Source organism: Panthera pardus, unplaced genomic scaffold (genome assembly GCF_024362965.1).
Source record: "Panthera pardus isolate Hobbes unplaced genomic scaffold, ASM2436296v1 HiC_scaffold_6, whole genome shotgun sequence".
NCBI lineage: Eukaryota > Metazoa > Chordata > Mammalia > Carnivora > Felidae > Panthera > Panthera pardus.
Genome location: NW_026526991.1, coordinates 12977459 through 12992652, shown reverse-complemented (window position 1 = coordinate 12992652; position 15194 = coordinate 12977459). Strand labels below are relative to the sequence as shown.

The window sequence follows — 15194 nt, the reverse complement described above, 5'->3', positions numbered from 1 at the left end:
TTAGTGCACAAAGATGTCTTTGAGTTGGTTGCTCTTGCTGAAGAAATTCAGGTGAATGCACTCAGGGATCTGTAGCTGCCTATGGAGAAGGAGCAGGAACATTCCAAATCATGGCTTTGTTACTCTGGCGTATCCCAAGCTTCTCCAGGTGGCTGCCTAGGGCGGGGAGAGTAACCAGCTATGTATACTAAACATAGAATATATAATCAATAATTACCAAGATTTATAAGGTGAGGCATTCTTATTTAAAATTTAGATATGTTACTTTGTTAGTACACCTTAGTAATATTCAGCCTCTGTTCTCATATTACATATAATTTGTTCCCTCTATGCATTCTCCTTTCTTGATACAATATAGTTTTGAGGTTGAATACATGAGCTCACTTTAGTTTAGATTCCTCAGATGCTGGCTAGTAGTGGGAACTTGACCCTCTTATGCTTCATTTTTCTCCTTAGCAAAATGATGATAATAGTAGAACCTATCACATAAGGTTATTCACAGAGTTGTTGAACAGATTAAATCTGGTGATCCACTAAAAACATTGGCATACTTTCTGGTAAATAGTAAACAGAGTAAATATGAGATATTATTAATTATACATAATTTAAAAAACTCTGTACTAGAGCTCTGAAAGTTATCACTTTTGTGAACTCAACAAAAATTTATTGAATGTTGGGGATTGGAGAGGAATCAGATATGGGTCTCAGCCCTCTGGTTGCACCGTGTTGGGGAGGAGACAGATCTGTAAACAACAAATCAATGGAGGTAAGTCTATAGCATCCATCGTCTGACATAACTGTCATGGCTACAATGCCGGGATCAGAGTGACTGGACACTTCTATTTGGCCAAAATGTCTGCAGACACTTCAAAAAGGTGATGCTACAGATAAGTCTAGAAAGATGGCTTCCAAAAAATGGGAAGAAAAGGAATTCTAGGCAGAAAGAAAAGTAAGAACAAAAGCAAACTGGGTCACCTGGGTGGTTCATTCATTTAAGCATCTGACTCCTGATTTCAGCTCAGGTCATGATCTCACGGTTGGTGATGTTGAGCCCTGCATTGCACTATTAGCATGGAGCCTGCTTGGGATTCTTCTTTCTCTCTCTCTCTCTCTCTCTCTCTCTCTCTCTCTCTCTCTCCCTCTCCCCTTATCTCTCTCTCTCTCTAAATAAAAATTTTAAAAAATAATAAAAGCAAATAGACATGAAGGGAACCATAGGCAGTGGGGCAAATCACAGGCATGGGGTGGGAAGCAGATAGATGTAGAGTCTGGTGGGAATACACTGTCAGCTAACACTGCTATAAACTGTATAAATCCCCATGCTCCATGTGGCCCAGTCCCTGTACAGAGTCACATTCAAAGAAAGAGTCTAGTTACCAAGAGGTAATCAGTGGCAATCAATTTTTCCCCAGTGATCTTACTTAAAAATACCAAAGGGTAGGAATACAGTTGACTCCAAGATTTCCTAATATTATTGTTTAGGTTTGCGTCGCTCTCCCCAAAGTCTCACACTCAGCACCTATGAAACATCTTGCCCCTTCCTCTGTTCCCCAAGTCTTTACATGCATGTTTCATTGCCATGTTCCTCCTTCCTCTACCTCAGCATAACCATCCCCTGGGCACCTGCTCTGCTCACATCTGCCGGCCAGTCCAGGGGGGGCAAGTATGGAGTTTCCAACCTTGGTGTGCTATAGGACAGCACAGAAGAGGCACTAACATGCTGCCAGCTCACATGGTTTTGAGGAAAAAGAGGCTACGTCTGGCTCAGTGGCTCATAGAAGGCCTCAGGAAGCAGATGGTCCATGACTTGGGATTATACTACTTGAGAGGATTTGGATAGACAGAAAAGGAAAAAGAGGCCATTTGTAGGGAGAATGATGGAGGCTAATAGGTCCAACATTGATATACCATCTCTGTGCATTGGGGATGGTTGCGTTCTCTTTGGCCCCAGCATGTGTGTGGTGCAGATTTTTGAGGAACCTTAGCATTTTGGAGGTGGAAGGCACTTCAGATATTCTGCTGTCCTTCCCCCTGGATTTAGAGATGAGATTAAGGCCCAGAGAGAAAAAAGAACACATAGACTTTTGCTTAAAATTCCAAAACTTGCTCTGAGAATCATTTCTTTGACCAGAGTCACAATCTAGCTTCAGGACTCCTGGGAAACTGCTATTTCTAGTGATGAGTGTGAATCTAGAGGCACAAAAGCATATCCAATAGGTAAACATGGTCTTTTGTGTTTGTGTTCTTTTTCAAAAGGATTGACTCTCTGGGGTATGTGCTTCCAGATCCACTGTGCCAGGGATGGAACTGGAGGGGAAGGCAGTGTGGAGTGAGAGTTTTCAGGATTGGGGTTGATTCTAACTCTACCTGGGCTCTGTCACTTTTGATATTGTGGGTCAGGTTACTTAGCCTCCTGGCCTCAGTTTCCCAGCCTGTAGAATGGAGTGTGCAATTGCACCTTCCTCTCTGTGTTGTTGTAGGGATCCATTGAGATGATGTTCACACAGCCTTAGAAGAGGGACTGGCACTGAGTCTCCACTTAGTCAGTGGTAACTAATATTATTAGTTCTGTTGAACAAACACATTCTGCCGGCGCCTTGCAGCAAAGACATCCTAATATGCTCAGAGTCCATTTCAATCTTATTTATTGGGCTTATCTTTTCTTCTGAGCCATGGTCAGTATTTACAGCAAGAGGTTGCGTTGGCAGCAGTAACATTGATTGTGGGGCCACCTGTGGTCTTTCGGCTGTCCCTTCCTCAACATAGCCATGCCACACAGCCCTCAGGGGGACAGCAGGGCCCTGCCAAGTGCACCTGGCATGGAGCGTGTGGGCAGCAAGGCTGGCACAGTCCCTGTCCTGGCTGGGCAAGGTAAGCCAGCAGATGTTGGCTCCGACACAGACGTTGCCCAGGAGAGAAGCAGCCACTGGTGTCAGGATTTGCTAATTGTGTTGCCTCCTGGCACAGCATTCTCATGCAGCTCTGAAATAGCTCTTGCAGTTAGAAAAGGACCCTTCCTGCCTTTCATTTTGTGGCAATTTCTTTCCCAGGGACAAAGCCTGGCTCAGTGACGAGATCTGGTTTTCAGAAAAGGCTCTTGTGCTGTGCCCAGTTTTCCAGCTGGGCTGCTCTCTAGACTCGAAAGAAAATTGACTTGGCCAAGTTCACCTGGCAAGCCTATTCACTCAGCAGGCTCTCCCCCTACCTCCCCACTTTGGACACCAGTTTCTTCCACTAAAGCTTCTCTCTTAAAGGCAAGACTCACTGGCCATTTAGTTCCTTCCCTGCCAGAGAACTCACAAAAACACATATGCATCTTTTTATCTAATATGTTTACTATGATATTTCTCCTTCCCTATTTTAATCGAGGCTGTGTTTCACAGTGAAAAGGGATATCCTTTGCTATTAGAAATCTTGATTATGAATACTTTGCCACAGCCTAGTTTTGTGACCTTGGACAAGTGATGTAACTTCCTGGGGCTCAGTCGTCCTGTGTCTCAAGGGTGGATTGTGCATCTTACCCCTTCGTGTTGCAAAGATTAAAGGAGTTAAGTTATGTAAATTACTTGATACTGTGCCTAGAGCATCATAAGTTCTTATTAAATGTCCCTGCTATTATTTCATGTAACTAGTCGCAGAACAAATAAAGTCGCATCTCGTTTAATAGTGCAATTAATTTGTCAAGCTCCCCATATGCCCAGATTACAAAGAAGCCCAGAATTTCCTACTGGGGCCCTCTCCACTGCCCTGGAATGGTCCAAGAGTATTTAATCAGCACAAAGGAGGCAGTTCTGCTGCCTGGAGAATCCAGAACCCAGACCTGGAGAATCCAGTCAGTAGGTTGACCCCCATTTCCTACTCTTGCTTCACACAGGCTTGACTGAAAACCTGGCCCCGTGTCATCCAGTGAGTCAGTGAATTGCTGTTTGATGTCAATGCTGGTCCAGCAGTGGGTTTTCCAGAATGCAGAGGTGGAAGGCAAGGCAGTCTCCTTCCCTCATGGAGCGCAGGTCAGTAGTCTGGCATGCTGCCACAGGCTGTTCTTCAGAGACAGCCACACTTGAACTGCAGGTACCAGATGCAAGTGGTGATCCTTGTGTGGGCTGTAGCTGGTTAGTTCAGACTTACTGGTGCTGAGGGACACTGTAATGGGGGTGTATGCAGACCTAGAAACCAGATGGTCTGTGTTCTAATGCAGGTGTGTCCTATGAATGTTTGGGCAATTTATTTGACCTGGTCTGTTCTCCAGCCCCATCCATATCTGAAAAGTGGGAGTCCTGATAGTAACTCATAGGGTAGTAGGGAAGATTAAATGTTTGAATACACGCAAAGCACGGAGAACAGTGCTCAGCATATACAAAGTACACCGTAGTTGTGAGTTACATAAATAGGAGTCCTAGATCTATCGCTGCTGACCTGTGTGACCATGGGCATTCAGTCTCCAACTTTGGCTTCTGTATATGTAAAATGAAGCAGATGGAAATATAACCATATCTGAGTCAGGAGATCTGGTTTCTGGTCCCGATCTGCCCTAATTAGCTCTGGATATTGGCAAGCAATTCTATTTCATAGAACTTCAGTATCCTCACCTATAAAACAAGAGAGCAGGATTAAATCATCTCTAAAATTCTATTAGGCAAAAGATAGATGTTTCTATTATCTTAGTATATTGCTATGTACTGGTCAATATCAGTGATCCTTTAAATCCATAATGCAGTTTTTATTGTTGATATATAATTATGATTACTTCTTGGGGTTGAATCAGTTGGGAAAATAAAGTCTCATATTCTATGTGTAACAACCCTATGAGAGAATAATATTGATGGGAACCACTAACGCTGCTTTAGTGCTTACCATGTGCCAAGTTCTGTGTGAAATAAATGCTCTACTTCACTTAGTCTCACAGTAGCCTTCTGAGTTAGGGATTACTATCCTTACTTATTCCCACCGCTCAGATAAGGACACCGAGGCTCACAAGTTTAAGTAACATGCTCAGTGCTACACAAATGGCAGACGGTGGAGCTGGGATTCAAGGATGGCCCTATGTGACCCATAAGTACATGACTGTTCTGCAGACAGTTATTAATGAACCTACCTCACAGAGAAGACTCTCGGACTCATTCAGCAAATAACGTGCCCAAGTTCACTTATAAGTTAGAGGCACGGCTGAGACCAGGCTTTCTCTCGCCTCATCTGCAGCCTCCCAAACCCGCTTGCTTGTGAATCAATGAATACAAATGAGGGCTGATTTGTATTCATTTCCAGCTAACCAGCAGATTTACACTCTCTCTGTTGCACACCTCCAAGAAACACATCCTCATGCATATACCATCAGGGTTTCAGGGACCTGTTCTCTCTCTCTCCGATTCACTCCCTGGTCCTGGGAAACTAAGATCATAGCCCTGTCTGTGAGCATATCAGAACCAGACTCCAGCAATAGCCACAGTCAACACCAGTAGAACAGTGGTAAACACTATTGCTTTACCTGGAAGGGAAACCAGAGACGGAGGTCCCTAAGTGTGGATGACACAACCACTCAAGGTAGAACATAGCATGATCAATCTCCACCGGGAGCAGTTGTGTGAATTTGAAGGTAGGTATGTTAGCTGACTTAAAGCACTGCACCATGTCAGAGGACACCCATTCTTAAATTCTTGAGTGGTGGAAATTGAGCCAGTGGACAGATGACAGAGGGATCCCACGAGGCTGCACCTGCCTGTCGATAGCCACTGCAATATCTGTTCTACCTGGGCCAGTAAGGGTAACTTTGACTTCAACAAAGAGAAATCCCCACACACGAAGAATTAAATAATGAAGTCATCGGAAGCTATGGGTGGGAGGGGTTCAGGCATGGAGCTGTTAGGAGCTCAATAATACACTGATACCCAGGTCCTTTCATCTATATTCTGCTGCCAGTATCAATAGCTTTGCCTGAGGTCTGACCTCTTATTGTTATTGTCACAAAGTGGCTGCTGGTGGCAATCAGGACTATACACTTTTGTATTCATCTCCATGAAGGAAAGAGAAACCCCTCTTTCCAAAACACAGAATATGATCTTTCCATCTTTCCTTTCTATTTGATTGGTTCAAGTTAGGTTATGGCCTAACCCCAGGCCAATAGCAGTCACCAGGGGGAGTTCATGCACTGATTATATTAGGCTAATCAGAGGTTAACCATAGAAATTATGCCAGGATAGAGTGGCTTCCTCTGAGTCACATGGATTGCATGGCCAATGAGTAGACACATGAATAAAATGTGGTTCCTATTGGAAAGGTGGAAGGATTGCAGGGTAGCTGACAGTGTTCATTACAGTTCCCTTCCTACAACATAACAGTATTGGAACCCTTGACTTATGCTCAATCACCATGTTTCGTTATCCTGGACCCATGAGTTAATTAGGTTCTAATCCTGTCTCCTCAGTAAGTCTCATGACTTCTGCTTGATTGGCTGGAATAGAAGCTTTCTCTCTTCCTCTCTGTAATGGTAGTTTGTGGCTAGAAGGCTCTAGATATGCTCTTGCCATTTTTTCCCACCACAAGGCAAAAGCAGCCCAAGGAAGATGTCAGGACACAGAGGATTCCTGAAAAATGGTACAGAACTCTGAGGACACCATGGACCTCTGACTCAAACTGTACCTAGAACTCACCTGAGCACTGAACCTCTCAATCACGGAGTCAACCAATTCTCACTATTTTTAAATCCAACCTCAGTTTTGCTTTCTGCTTCTTACAACATGAAGAATCCTTATTGACACAGCAGAATCGAGTTCAATTCAATGAAAATGTTTCTAATCATCAGAGCTGCTTCCAAAATAAAGCAGGCCACCTCCTGTTCTCCTCTGTCTTCCATCACTTGGAGGTGTTCATGCAGAGACTGGCCAACCATCTGTCCAGGATGCTATAAAAAGGATTTCTACATTGGTGGGAAGCTGAAAAACCACCTTCTAAGAACCCTTCCAATTCCGATATGCTAATACCCCTATTAAGCCAAGAAGAATGTGGAAGGTATGCAGAAACATGCATAGGAGAATATAAATCAAAGTTACTTGGATGAGAGTCTTTCTCTCTGAAGTAAGACTACAGAAGAAGCATGATTCAGTCATTTGTTCTTTAATTCAGTCATTTGTTCTTTGATTCACTTTTATTCAACAGATGTATATTGATCTCCGAATATGTGCTAAGCACTAAAGATTGAGAAATAAATAAAAACTAAGAGCCTGTTTTCACAGCGTTGACTTTCTAGTGGTCATGGTAGAGTGGAAAGATGTAGACTTTGATTCAGAAACACCTGAATGACAGTTATAGCCTCTACTAGACATGTAACCTTGGGCTGGCTTCTCTGATCTTCAATTTCTTAACTAGTTAAGTAGGAGCTATAACACCTACTTTTTACAGTAGCATGATGGTTAAATGAGATAATGCATACATGTAAAATACCTGGTAAAGACCAGGAACAAAGCAGTTTATAAATAGTATTTCCCTTCCACAGCTAGAGCACTAATGGCTATATTTTCAAGGGAAAACACCAACATTTCATCTTCTGCATGAATTCCAAGAAGCTCAAGTATAATAGAGAGCAGAAGGCCATGCAGAGAGAACTCTGGAAAAAGTTGATTTTAAATGGATCAGATCACCATAATTTGAAGGAGAGAATGAAAAGTAAGTTTATTCATTCATTTAACAAAAATGCATTGAGTATCTCCAATGAGTTAGCAAGTATTCTAGGTTCTTGGGACCTATAGCAGTGACCCAAACAGAAATGTTGCTTCTCTCATTGGGCTTATATTCTACTGGGAGTAGAAAGACAGGGAATAAAATATGGGGGAAATTCTCATAATGCTGCACTAAATGCCACTTTGGCCAATTTGGCACTAAATGCCAAATAAAATGGTGGTAATAACTGGTACTAAGGAAATAAAGAGGAAATAGATCCAAGGGTTCGAGTAGCCAGAGAAGCTTTGAAGGGTTATTTGGGGAATAACTCCTTAGACTGTGGATGATGATATGTAGAGCGTGGCGTCTGTATCTGAGAATCATGCAAAGAGATTGCAGGCCAGGGGCACGTTGATGAACCAAGCCAGGAAGCGTGGAGAGTAGGATCATTTTATAATTGAATGGAAGGGTTCAGCTGAGTTCAAATCCTGGCTCTACTAATTAGCAGGTCACTTTGAGCAATTTGTAAACTAGGTCATAGAGTTGAGCTAAGGGTTCATTGAGAGGAATCCTATAAAGTGCTCAATGCATAGCAAGCTTGCAATACATTACTATTATTGTTGTTTTTGTTTTGTTATCATGACATCAAGGCACGTTAACCAAGTGTCTTCATTTCCTATGGCTTTTTATAACAAATTACCAAAAACGTAGCAACTGAAAACAATGCCCACTTGTTAACTCAAAGTTTTGTGGTTCAGTAGTCTGGATGTGCTTAGCTGGGCTCTCTGCTTAGGATATCACAAGGTTGAAATGATAATGCCAACTGGGCCAGGCAGATATCTAGAGACACTATGGAAGAATCCACTTCCAAACTCATCTAGATTGTTGGGAGTGTTCAGTTCCTTTGGTTGCAGGGCTGAGGCTCCCATTTCTTTGCTGCCAGGACCACTCTCTGCTCCTAGAGGCTGCCAACATCCCTTCTCACATAGCCCCTCCATCTCCAAACCAGCCACATTGTGTCAAGTCCTTCTCACACTTTAAATCTCTCTGATTTCCTCTTATACCACAAGCCAGAGAAAACTCTGCTTTCAAAGAGCTCATGTGATTATGTTAGGCCCACCCAATCTATCTCAAAGTCAACTTTGTAACCTTAATTACATTTGCAAAATGTCTTTTGTCTTATAACCTAACATGGTGATGTCTCACCATATTCACAGAGGAGGGAATTGTATGTGGGAGAAGTCATTGGGGGTCATCTTAGAAGTCTGCCTACCATACCAAGTAAAGACTTCTCAAGGAGATAATTTGTGTGACACAGAACGTGGTGGGGAAAAGAAGCAAACTGGAAGATAGGACAGCTAAGATTTGAGCAGCCATGCTGAAGTCACACTCAGTTAACACCTAGCCTTTCTCGAACATATCGCTGGACTACTGTCCTCATCCAGGACTTGAGCAGCCTATGATATTCCAAGTCAGTTATATGGGTCCACTAACCAATCCACTGAGAATGATTTGGGTTCCTATTATATCACCCTATGTTTACTTCCAATGTTACACTTCCAGTGTTAATTTCAGACATGATGAATGTGCCTTCTTCAATTCATTGAGGAAAAGATTAAATAGGACAGAGATACAGAGGGAGATGGTCACCTAGGCCCTGATGACTTCCTCCAGGCTTATGGGAACTGTTACTCAGCATCCTGTGGTTATAGTTAAACAATTCCATAATTATCTTCCTAACCTTACTAACATCATAACCTATGTTCTGTCTTTGCTCCTTGCATATCCTGATCAGTTCCTTGATGGAGCCTAGTTATCCTCTTTCTGCTGAAGTTCCCTCATCTTGCCTCTTCCAGCCCTGCTCTATTCCCTTCAACATGGGGCACCAGCAGCCTTGGCTGGGTATTGGCAAGTTTTAGCAGAATTGATGCTGTCTTGGTGGAGCATTAGCAAGATTGTGGGAGCAGGACAGGAGGTAAGTTGTAAGATGCCACTTGGTGATGAGACAACTAATCACAGAGAACACCACTGGACAGAGGACACCACTGGACTCCACTGGCTTATTTGTAAAGAATGTGGAGAGTACTATGGCTCCTACATTACAGTCGAGGATGAAGCCAGAGAAAGAGTGCATTCTGTCTCTGTTAGTGGGTGTCTGTTTGGAATCATGGTTGGGTTACTGAAGCCTAAGAAATCCTGGGGACACGACACATGGAGATAACAACATGTGTCCCACAAAGAAATTATTTGAGGATTAAATGAGATCATGGATTTAAGTTCAGACGCAATTCCTGGACCATGGAAGACACCAGTAACTTGCTTATGAGGCCAGGAGACTTGTGCTCATTTAAAAAAGTAAATGAAATTTTTTATTCTTTTTTTTAATAATTTGCACCCATTTTTAACTGCTAATACCCTGTTGACTAAAATTTGACCTTTCTTTTTTAATGAAGTGTTTTTCTGAAAGAAAAGAGAAACAGGAAAAAATAAAGAGTATGATTTTTTTTCATCATTGCATCAAAATTTTGCAGCTGATCCCAAATAACCAGCCTGTTTCTTCCTTGCATATCTTCTTACCCCAAGCATATCTAAAGAAGTCCTTTTTTACTAGAATACTTAGGAATAGATAGACCAGTGAAACAATATAGATAGTCCAGAAATAGATTAAAGTATGTGTGAGAATTTAATATATGATAAAGGAGACATCACACATCAATAAGAAAAGGAAGGATTATTTAGCAAATGGTGCTGGGACCCCTGGGTAGCAATTTAGGAGGAAAAAATCAATTTTAGGCCCTTACTTAACATCATGCAGAGAAATCAATTCCAGATGGGTTAAATAATTAAATATAAAAATATCAAATCTCAGAAAAACTAGAGAAAAAAGAAGAGTGAATAAGAATTAAATCCCCAGAGGAGTAAGAACTTTCTAAGCTTAGACCAATAGAATAAAGCACAAAGAGGATTAACAGATTCAACCACTTACAATTTAATTTTTAAAATCCTGACACACAGACATACAAAAGCTAAAATCAGACCTGAAATAACAGTTGCAGCAAATATTAACAAAGTATTAATTTTTCCTATAAATGGCTCATATCAATCAATATAAAATAACACTACTAGCTAGCTCAATAAATGGGAGAAGGCAGAAAATTCACATATGAGGAAAATATATCTGATAAACAAATGTGGGGAAAGATACAAGCTCACTAGCAATTAAGAGAATGGTAAATTTTTAGAAATCAAGTATGGATTGTAAGACAGAATTGGCAAAATTATTTTTAAATACAAATATTCAATATTGGTAAAAGTATAAAAAATGATCACACTTATCTACTGCATGGTATGAATTTATGTAATGCTTTCACAAAACATTTTCATAATTTGTACTAAGACACTTGAAAAGACTTCAGATAATTTTTAAGGGGCATTTCAATTTTCAGAATCTAAGCTAAAAATATGTTGAAATGTTAGATCAAGAAGAGACACAGAAGACACATTAGCGAGAGGCTCTCTGCAGCATAATTCAAAATAATAATTATAAGTAACATTAACGACAAGGAGGAAATGGAGTTAATTATGATATATTCACCCATGCTTGTAGGGTGTTGGTAGGTAAATCAGTCATGGTTCTGGAAGGAAATGGGCGATGAGTTTACATTAGAATGACTTGAGGGGCACCTGGGAGGCTCAGTCCGTTGAGCGTCATGATCTCGCAGTCTGTGAGTTCGAGCCCCTCGTTGGGCTCTGTGCTGACAGCTGAGAGCCTGGAGCCTGCTTCGGATTCTGTGTCCCCCTCTCTCTCTGCCCCTCCCCCGCTCATGCTCTCTCTCTGCCTCTCAAAAGTGAATAAAGATTTAAAAAATTTTTTAAAAAAATAATGACTTGAGACAGGTTCAAGAAGGAAACTATTTACAAAGGCATGGACAGAGTATAGGAAAACTTATGATAAGGAGCTAGTAACAGAGCTCTTGCTACCTCTAAGTCTAATAAGGTGTGGGAAAGGGGCAAGGAAAGTAGTATGGAGAGGTCCATCTTGATAGGAGCTATGACTTCATTAAACCAAGGAACACAGTCATCCTAAAGTCAGTCTCCGTGGAGTGATCCAGGAGAATAAATATTCTAATATCATTCCCCTTCTCCCTATCAACCTTGGAAATAAAAAATAGTGAGTTAATTTACCAGCAAAATGAGTTTATTCAGGAGTAGCAGGATAATTATAATACAGGTCATGCAAAACATGCCCAACCATAGGCAAGTCTTAAGAACACTGAGTGGGCCTTACCTTTAAAGATAAAAGAAGGGAGCTGGAAGGGGCTGTTTGAAATGAAAGTCCATTGGAGGAAAGGGAGGGTTTGGGGGTGTGGCAACTTTTCATTGGCTGAGTTGTGGTGGTTCTCATTGGCTGGGTTGTAGTGGTTCTCACTGGTTGGGTTGTAGTGATTCTCATTTCCTGGGTTGTGGTGGTTCTCACTGGCACCCAAGGTGTGGCTCCCACGTGGCGCCATACATGGGACCTTCATAACCATCCCCTCATATTGTCAAGCCAATTCTTCTGAGTAGTGAAGGGACTGGTAAGGTCAGTGAAGACCATGGATATAAGTCCACGACTGTACTTTCTTTGCTGTAAAGCGAGTTTCTCGGTCCACAGAGATGGTGTTTCAGATATCACAGTATGGATAAAGCATAATGTATTTTTGAACTAACAGCACTGTTGCTAAAGAGCAGTTTGAGCTGGGAAGGTTAATCCACCCTCAGAATTTGTGCCTATCCCTATTAGAACAGAGGGTTTCCCTATCTGTTAGAGGAGCGGTTCAATGATATGGTATTTTAACAGAGAGTTGGCCGCTTCTCCCTGGAATGGTGCCATATCTGGAGCCTAGAGTTGGCCTCCGGTCTTGACAAGGTAGGCACCTAGCATGGCACAGCCAGGCCAGCATGGATGAGGGGGAGTCCATGATGCTGAGACCATGCATAACCTCCATCTCTGCTGTCATGCCCACTTCATACATGGGCCCACTGAGCAAGCCCAAGGGTATGTAGGGACTGACATCCACAAGACACTTGTTCTTGTCTAGGTTTGTAAGAGCTTCCTCTGCAATGGATGCCCTCAGATAGGAATCAATGTAGGATATAAGTGTCTTCACTCTCTTTACCGATTCTAGGTTCCAGTTCATCTCTTCCTTACAGATCTCTTTGTCTCCTGTCTTCCAATCTTGTTCTTTCCCTAAAGCAGCCAGCCAACCCATTAGCCATTGCTCATGTGTCGGTGGTGTATATCTGCAGCTCAGACCATCTTTCCTTCCCCATGAATTGGACAACCAGATGTAGTGCCTGAGGCTGTTCCCATTGGATTAGTCTCCTTCATTTCTTTCTTTCAGTGACATCCCAGCTTGGGGGAAATGCAGCTGCCATCCACTTCCAGTGTGTACTCTCATACTTTGCAGATCCATCATTAAACCAGGCTCATACTTTTTCTTCCTCCATTAACTGGAAATAGGAAATGTCTCATGAAGCCAGAGGTGTGAGCTGAGGAAGAGGTAGCAAAGCAGTAGATGAGACTCTAGGGGAGTCTTACCATCTGTTAGTGCAGCTTATTTGTATCTCCCAGACAATCGGGGCCCCGTTCTGTATATCCCATTTATACTTTATAATGCAAGGCTGCTGTATGTGCCAATTTTATGCTTCGATGTATCAAATAACATCAAGGTCATGATGAGCAGCTCAGGTCTCATAGTCTCTTGGTGTCTGATGGCTAGACATTCAGTTTCTACCAGGGTCCAGTAAATGCTTTTCGAATAGAGAATAATTGTCACAGAAGAAGTCCTCATTACAAACACTAGGAGTCAAGCACCTTTTGGGGCTTGCCAGAGGCTTCATACAGGATCTCTGTTTGCTATACATGTTTTCAATACCATTGGGCCTGCAGCATCACAAAGCTTTGTAATGCTTTACATCACAGACTGGACTTGTTACAGAGCATTATTATGCTCTAAGCTCTACTCAAAGCTGTCATCATTATGAGTTACTCAATAAACAGGTCAGAGGAGCATGACCAAATATGATGCATGTTGTCTACAACACACAAAGAGGCCTGCAAGTGCGCACTTCTTTCTTCGCGGTGGAAGATGAAGGGCACAGCAAACAGGCTGTGATTTCAATGGCATAATGCTGATAAGCACAGACCATTGGACCCTAGAAGCTTCATCAATGTGCTAGGCATCTGAAATTTAACAGGATTTGCCCAGTATCTTCTGACATGGATATATCTTAAGGTATATGGGGTGTTTGCTCTTTCCTGCTAACCATAACCAATTAGCATAATGTCACCAATGTAACAGACCAGGGTGATATTTAGTAGGTTATGAGAATAATCATGGCCCCTCCAGACTACAGTGACAAACACCAAGAGAGCTGACATGGCTCTGGATCAAGATGGTCATATACTGCTTTATTGTACACACAGGATGATTCTGATTTTGCTTACTAATTGAGATGGGCCGAAAAGCATTTGCCAAGTCATAGCTCCATGTGCCAGGAATTGGGCTGGGTTGCTCCAGTAAAGATGATACTTCTGGGATCATAGCTGGTAGTAGCAGTACCATTTGGCTAAATTTGTGATAACCAACTGTTACACTCCATGATATAAGTGCCCTTTGTAGCAGCCAAACAGATGAGTTAAATGGGAATTGGGTAGGAATCATGACTCCTGCAGTCTCTCAAATCTTTTCTGTAAGTGCTAATTCCTGATTTATGTGTCTTGTGCTGGGGACAGTTATCAATTCACATTAGTTACAAGGCCTTTCACTTGGTCTTGACCTTCTCAACTATCATAGCACTTACTCTGACAATTCTGTATATTTATTCCCACTACATATTCCAGGATTGGGGAGAAATGACAGGTGGGTGTTTGGGCCACTGGGTCCGTGTGAGACCTTCTAGAGCCAAGATCCCATCTATTACTTTGTCTTTATAAGACCCCATCCTGAAGGGTGGACCACGGAGATATTTTGGGTCTCTGGATACTAGCATCAGTTAGGAGCCAGTATCTAATGACCATGGAAAACATAGCTATTATCCTTTTTATTTCAGTGCATAACACCTTAGTAAGTGGCTGCAGTCCCCTTTGGAGAAATATATGAGGAAGATTCACATTATACACGTGGAGAAACATAGCAGGATCCTTCTTCAAGGAGGGCCAGTCTCACCCATGGCTGAGAGATTGTGGATATGTGAATTGGTTTTGGTTTTGGGATTAAGTAAAAAGTTGAAAATCCTCACTGCAGAGACTCAAGTCATATTTCTGGCCAGTAGTCTTAGAATTTTTACTATATATATAAAGCAGCACCCTAGTAGATTACTTTGTGTTTAGGGATATTGTGGTCAATTAACCAACTTCAGAGATCCCTGAGAGAGTGTTTTTGTGACCGCTCCATCCCTGTGTCTATCCTGTTACCTGTACCCACTCTGTGTCTAATGGTGAAGAGCTGCCACCTAGCTTATGCTGTGTGGGATCCCATTAACTCCATCAAGATCAG

General features: G+C 42.1%; 1 long non-coding RNA gene across 1 annotated transcript; it reads right to left on the bottom strand.

Moving 5' to 3' along the window:
- Positions 1-629: 629 nt before the first annotated feature.
- Positions 630-13719, bottom strand: LOC109265484 (uncharacterized). The gene is made up of 3 exons (XR_002079212.2): positions 11942-13719; positions 4417-4589; positions 630-743 (listed from the first exon to the last, which is right to left on the bottom strand). It is a non-coding gene; the product is annotated as an uncharacterized LOC109265484 (long non-coding RNA).
- Positions 13720-15194: the final 1475 nt, after the last annotated feature.